General features: G+C 62.3%; 1 long non-coding RNA gene across 4 annotated transcripts; it reads right to left on the bottom strand.

Annotated features, from left to right (window-relative positions):
* Positions 1–1,747: 1,747 nt before the first annotated feature.
* Positions 1,748–5,723, bottom strand: LOC148110177 (uncharacterized). 4 transcript variants are annotated; one of them, XR_015724641.1, is made up of 5 exons: positions 5,043–5,708; positions 4,567–4,633; positions 4,307–4,330; positions 3,254–3,893; positions 1,748–2,960 (listed from the first exon to the last, which is right to left on the bottom strand). It is a non-coding gene; the product is annotated as an uncharacterized LOC148110177 (long non-coding RNA). The 4 variants fall into 4 exon arrangements; XR_015724638.1 differs by having other exon boundaries at positions 1,748–3,893; positions 5,043–5,723; XR_015724639.1 differs by lacking the exon at positions 5,043–5,708 and adding an exon at positions 4,979–5,041 and having other exon boundaries at positions 1,748–3,893.
* Between the last annotated feature and the right edge of the window lie 1,157 nt (positions 5,724–6,880).

Genomic DNA, 6,880 nt, shown 5'->3' with positions numbered 1-6,880 from the left:
CAATGGCTTACCGGCCCGTCCCTCTCGGCTCACACAGAAGCCTGGCTGGGCGTGCGGCAGCGCCCCAGCAAGCGACCCTCCCCCTTACAGGCCTGGGGGGGAAGAAGGGGAGGGTGGAGACGCCCCAGCACCAGGACGGGCCTCCCAGCTCCAGCTGTGGTGCTCCTGCCGCTCGGAGGCCTCTCTTGCTGGACCTGTCCAGCCCCTCCTGGCCCTCTGGGCCCGCTCTGCTCCCCCAGCTAGAGGGGGATGACTTCACCCTAGCAGAATCCAGAATCCAGCGGCACACAGTATTTACATAAATACTCCCCTGCCCCTGGAAGTGGAGTGCCGAAAGGCAGAGAGGCGCGGTCTTGTGGGGCCGCTCAGCCCCCCAGCCCCCCGGGTTCCAGGCAACTGGCCCAGACCGCTGTCTGTCTCTGGGGCTGCTTCTCAGGCTGCAAATGCAGCCAGTTAGGCCCCCCCCCCCCCCGCCACCCGCCATGTGCAAGCCCGGCGGGGGAGATGCCTCAATAGGCAGAGTGCCAGGAACCCATTTCCCAGCTCTCCTAATCCCCACAAACCTTCCTCCCCTCTGGACTGTCCTTGAAGGCAGGACAGACCCGCCCCACTGAGAACTCAGAGGTGCCCCTCCATCAAGAGCAGGCAATCTGGGATGGCTGCCTGCAGGAGGCAGCCTTGAGTCCTGAGTGAGGGGATTTCCCCAGGCAGATGAGAGGTTCAGGACACTTGGAGCAGAGTTCAGAGCCCATGAAGGGGTGTGGGCCACAGGAAAGGAGGGGACAGTGGCCACGGGGCCAGAGCATCAGGGCAAGCCTGAAGTTCCAGCCAGGGTGGAAGGGGCAGCCCCCCCGCATTGGGGAGAGGTTGTGGAGACCAATAGGTGGTGGAGGGTAGGGGTGCCCAGGAGAAAGGCCCAATGGGGGCTGCAGATGAGGGCACGCAGCTCCCTCTGGGCCAAGCTGGCTGACCCCTGGAAGAGGTCGGGTGGGAGGAAGCTGCTTGTTCTCTGGCTGCCCCCTCTGACCCTGCCCTGGGGTCTGGTCTGGAGATCGTGACCCTGCTCTGGGATCTGGTCTAGGGATCATGGCCCTGTCCTGGGCTCTGCTCAAGGTCATGGCCCTGCTCTGGGGTCTGGTCGGGAGTTCTGGCTGCGATCAGAAGAGCTGGCTGGTCCAGATACTTCCCTGAGCCAGAAACCAAGCCCTTTCCAGGCTGTGACCTCGGCGTGGCCGCCGGGCGGCTCCCACCCTCGGGGCCTGAGGAGGAGCAGGACTCAGCCAGCACACCCCAGGCAGGCCCTGCATTCCCAGCGCCCACTGGAGCGTGTCCCCAATCCAGGCCAAGCCCCAGCTGTGCAAGAACCTTCCGCCTCAAGGCTGGGAATGGCCCTCCTGACACCCTGGACCACAGCGGCTGCAAAGCTGGGCCCACAGCAGAGATGGGGGCTGCAGGGATAGGCCTGGCTGGCCCCCCCACACAGCCGGCCTGGGAGGCGTCTCTGCCACAGGCTGCCACCCAGCCTCTTGCACAGAGCAGGCAGGGCACCTGGCGAGACCCCTGGGAGGCACCCCTCCTGGGTGCTGTCGGCTGCCCTCAGCCTTCCTTTCACGAAGGGGGGGCGGGGGGCGCTGAGCAGCTCACACGGCTGCCCCCCACCTCCAGGAGGGCTGGCTTCCCCAGGCCCTGCCTGTGTTCTCTTGAGTCTACCCCACCTAGGAGCATGCACTGAGCACCACTGTGTACCTGCCCCCCCCCCAGTGAACCCCTCTCAGCAGCAGCCCCCGGCCCTGCCCTGCAGGGACACAGGAATCCAGCCCGACCTCGGCCGCTGAGACATTCCCCAGCATGACGACTCACATACTTGGCAGAAATCAGACCCGGTGGGCGGCAGCCAGGGGAGGACCGCGCGGGCCCAGACACCGTGTAATAAAACCTTTACAGCCCCCGCGTCGTCCTCACGTTCGTGGGTTCGTCATATGTGGCCCTGGTGAGCTATTTAGCGTGGAAACTACCTCCCACACACACCCGGGGCAACATAAACATCACTGGCTATCAGCAGGACAGCCGCCACCGGCCACCATCCCCCAACCCCCCACCTGCCGTGTGACCTTCGGGGAGCTCCGTTCCTCTCCAGGGCTCCATGAGAGTGTCACCTGCCCCACAGAGACCAGGCTTCAGCCTCAAGGGGTTGGGGGATTGTGTGCCCCAGAGCACCAGGGCTGGGGGTCCAGATGCAGAGTCACAAGCCACCCCAAAAAACAGTCACAGTGACACTGAGGCCCCACCTGTCCCCCAGGATCGCCGCCGTTCCCTTGCAAGGACGCTCCAGCCTGTGTGGGGTCCCTGAGCTCACAGCCCTGCATCTCCCCATCATCTCCCAGGGTCACCCAAAGGGCATGGCCCCAACCCCACCTTCCAAATCCTGGTCCCGCTGCCCAGGACACGCAGATTTCCAGATCCCAAGTGACCCACTGCTTGAGAGCACCTCCAGCCCCACGTCCGTGTCCCCATGTCCCGTGTCCCTCTGAGCCATGTCAGCCCTCACACACTCACACGTACACACTCTCACACAGGCTCGAACGCACTCACACGCGTGACTCCCTGGGCCAGCCCAGATGTCCCACTGCCCTCCACCTGCCTCCCGACAGACAGCCTTTGACTTACGGGGACCAGGTCACTCACCGGGCACCTATGCCCCAGCCTCACTGAGGAAACCCCCACTCCTCTCACCCGTCACCTGGACGTCAGGGGGTGGCTTATGTGACACAGCTGTGGGCCCCTTGGGCCTCGGGTCCAGGCTCAGAGGACACCTCTGCAGTCACCTCGAGCAGTCCAGCATACGGTGACCGGGACACTGTGGGCTGTGTGTGCCATGTGGGGAGGGCCTGCAGCAGCCTTCCCCCTTGACCGGCTCCAGCCTGCGAGGTAGGGCCCCCACGGCCTGACTTGGCTGTGCTCTGGATGGGGTACACAGGGGACGCCTCTGGGGGACTTGCCTCAGAGAAGGACCCTGCCAGTGGGGGGAAAGGGCTTTTCCAGGCCCACCCGCGGCTCCCCAAACAGTGGACCCTGCTGGCCACCTGCACCTGGCCACAGCAGAGGCTGTCCTGGAATCCCAGGGGTACTGCCTGTGGCCCTTTCCTTCCTGCCCACCAGGCCCCCGTCCCTTGCACCTCCACGTCTGCCTTACGACCTCTCTGTGGACACCCTGCTGCCCTGCTCCCAGCACTCTCATGGGGCCTCAACACACCTCCTCTGTTTGCAGCTGGACAGCCAGGTGGCGCGGCAGGCAGCCCTGGTGGTGCGCAGCGGTCAGAGTCCTGGGCCAGGGAGAGGCTCAGCCTGCCCCGCTCCCCCCGGGGAGGGGGGGGCTCTCTCCCACTCTCTTGCTCCCACTCACCCACAACACTGCAGATAGCGAGGGTGCCCTCCCCACAATCCTGCCTCCAGGGGCCCCTCTGCGGAGTTTGTGCTGGACACAGGCACGGCTCTTCTCGCCCATCTGTGCACTGTAACTTCCCTGAGCAGCACCACGTTCGGATCTCCTTCTGCACCTGACCTGCTCCTCCTAGGGCTGCTCTGGACAAGCCCCGTTGCTGTCTGCTCACTGGTCAGGGTCTGGGAGCCAGCCGCCCTCCAACTCCAGGCGCAGGCCCCGTGAGGCCCTCCTTGGGGATGCATCTGCAGGGTCCTGTTCAGAGGGGTGTTTCTGGCCACTGGCAGGAGTTGGCCGTGGGCAGACATGGGAGGCGTCCTGTCCACTTGCTGTGGCCGTGGTCGCCAGCAGAAAATCCCCTGATATGACTGGGTCAGCGGTCTGTTTTCTCCTTACGGCTTCTCGTCCCACGGAGGGTTCACAGCTCTTCACAAGTGCTGTTTCCTCCCTGAAGCTGACAGATTCCGTCTGAGTGAGTGAGTGAGGCACCCCACACCCTGTCCCCCGGGGGGAGGGGTGCACCCCTGCCCTCCCTCCCTCACATGCAGAATGACTTGTGAAAGAGCTGAAACAGAATGAAAATCAGTCGGGATGTACATGTTAAGCAGAGTGGGGCACGGCCCCACACTCGTCCCCCCCCACACTCGTCCCCCCCACACTCGTCCCCCCCACACTCGTCCCCCCACACTCGTCCCCCCCACACTCGTCCCCCCCACACTCGTCCCCCCCCCCACACTCGTCCCCCAGAAGCAAGCCTGTGAGCAGGGAGGGGTTTCGTCAGTGCACTCCAGCCATCACACACCACCCAGGGGTCAACATGCAGAACTGCCTAGAGTCTAACGAGTGGCTTTACCTCAGCAGCATTACCTGGAAAATGATTTCCTTGGAACCCTGGAGGGGAAGGAGGAAGGAAGAAGGATGGAGGGAGGGAGGAAGGGAGAGGGGAGGACAAGGGAGGGGGAGGAGGAAGGACAGGAGGGAGGAGAGACGAGGGGAAGGAGGAGGGAGGGAGGAAAGGAGATATGGAGGAGGAGAGGGAGAGGGAAGAAGGGGAAGGGAAAGGGAGGGGGAGGAGGAGGGGGATACAGGAGAGGGAGGGGAGGAGTGGGGGGAAGCCGGGGACTTACTTGCTGAACTTGGGATGAAGTTCCAACACTAAAGATAGCTGGGGTGAGGGAAAGCCAGCCTGGGGACCTGGGGACGAGGAGGTTGGGTGTGCCCACCAGCCAGCACGGGTGTCAGCAGGACTCCCCCACGCTCCCCCAGGGTTTAGCCTCCTGTCCGTAAATGGGCTCAAGGCTCACCCCACCCAGGCCTTCTACCCCAAACATCTCCACTCCAAGCTCTGTATTTGGATTCATCTTTCCAGTGACGGGATCTGATCGCCAGGAGACACATATGGTTTTCCAGGAGGACCCACAGGTGCTGGATCTCACTGGCGTGGGGTGCCTGCCCCTTTCCCTGTTCCTGGCCCCTCTCCCTCCCCATGCCCATGGGCCCCCTGCCCCCACCCCTGTCCTCCCAGGGCTCCCTCTGCACCCCTGAACTGCTCTGTGAATTCTCCAGAAAGGGCATGGAACGGAAGTGAACTTCCTAAACTTGCCTGCCCCAAATGCCTCCGTTCTGGTTTTCTGTGCCAGCTGGGTTGGAAAGGACTGTCCTTCAGGCCTGGGGCACCCACACTGCTGACCGCGTCCAATGTCCGTCTGATCCTCAGGGTCCACTGCCCACAGGAATGCTCTGGACGGCGGAAAACAAAACTCAACCAAGGGGGTCTTAACGCAGACACAGGCTCCTTGTTTTAAATCAGACACACACAACAGGAATGGAGGAGCCCTACAGGGTCCCTGGGGACCCCAGCCTTCTCTACTTCTGCTCCGTCATCCCTCGTGGTGGCCTCCGTGTCCTTGCTCCCTGAGCTTCTGTTCCAGGCAGGAAGGGGTGGAAACCGGCAGTGCCCAGCCAGTGAGCCTTCTCCTGGCAAACTCTGTGTTCTTAGACAAGGGTATTATCACTACGCCTCGTGGCCAAAACTGTCGGGGGCCACCGGGGTGGGGAGATGGCCACGGTGAAGTGGCCTTGCACTACATTTCTTGGGCTTTATCTTTCCAATTTTTGCCAAAGAGAAGATTTTACTTCCCTAGCCATATTTTCACTTCTGACCATTCACTTTGGTTTTTATTGTCTTCTCTCTGTACGTTCTATTCTTGCTGCTCATAATTCCTTCACTTGTCTTTCTGAAGACGCAAAAGAGCTCCTTTTAAGACTCCCTTCTGGGCCCTGAATTGTTTCTACTTCTTCCAGTGTCATTTTCCAGTGCATCTTCCAAGAGCGATTCTGTGAACACTTTGGCTTCCGTCTAAACCCCTGAGATCCAGGGAGCGGGGGTGCTGCCCAGACGGACGGCAGGACAGAGGTGCCCACGTGGAGGTGTCCTCCCCGCCCAGTTCAGAGACATGAACGCAAGCCCACAGAGGAGAACAGTGTGGCCCGGTCACAAGAACCCACATGGCCTCGGCAGCAGTGAGCAGGGCACCCAAGTCCAGCAGGGAGTGCTCTTCACGGGACACACAGGGAGGAAACGCAGCGGGCTATACAATTAGGAAATCCCCTCGCACTGGGGTAAGCACTGGTGGAGCAGAGCACCCACGCGTGCTGGGACCACTAGCCTCGGGGTGGCCGCTCACCGGTCAGAGGACAGCACAAAGGAAACGCAGTGAACGCCTGCACCAGGGACCCACCTGGGCATCCCGAAGGGGCCAGCAGGGGCATGCTTGACCCTGTCCCAAATGAAGGGGACAGGAAATGAAGGCCCAAAACATGTCCTTGGCAGTGTGGCCTTGTCCTGTGGGTGAGCGCCTGTGTTACGGGAAGACCCGCTGGGTCCTGCCCAGGTGAGGGGCTGGGATGTCTCTACCATACTCTCAAGGGTAAAGATTGACGCCTATGTTCCCAGAGACAGAAAACAAAGTTATCAAAGGGCGAATCTGGTTAAAGATGCAGGGCCTGGGGGTTGGAGGGCCCTCTCTCCTCCTCCCCCTCTTCTTCCCTCCTCTGCCCTTCACCCTTCGGTCCCCCCTTCCCCTCCCCTTCTCTTCCCCCTCCCTCTTTCTCTCTCCTCTTCCCTTCCCCCTCCTCCCCCTTCTCCTCCTTCTCCACCTCCCTCCCCTGCCCTCCCTTCCTCCCCCTCCTCCTCTGCCCTTCCCCTCTTCCTCCCTCCTCTGCCCTCCCCTCCCCCCTCTTTTCCCCTCCCCCTCCTCTGCCTTCCCCTCCCCCTCTCTTCCTCTTCCCCTTCTCTTCTCCCTCCCTCTTCCTCCCTCCTCTTCCCTTCCCCCTCCTCCCCCTCCTCCTCCTTCTCCACCTCCCTCCCCTGCCCTCCCCCTGCCCTCCCTTCCTCCCCCTCCTCCTCTGCCTTCCCCCTCTTCTCTCCTCCTCTGTTCT

The sequence above is a fragment of the Ursus americanus genome, chromosome 5 (genome assembly GCF_024610735.1).
Source record: "Ursus americanus isolate L20-20 chromosome 5, mUrsAme1.1.p, whole genome shotgun sequence".
NCBI lineage: Eukaryota > Metazoa > Chordata > Mammalia > Carnivora > Ursidae > Ursus > Ursus americanus.
The sequence above is the reverse complement of the archived record's forward strand: the minus strand, read 5'-3'. Positions and strand labels throughout refer to the sequence as shown.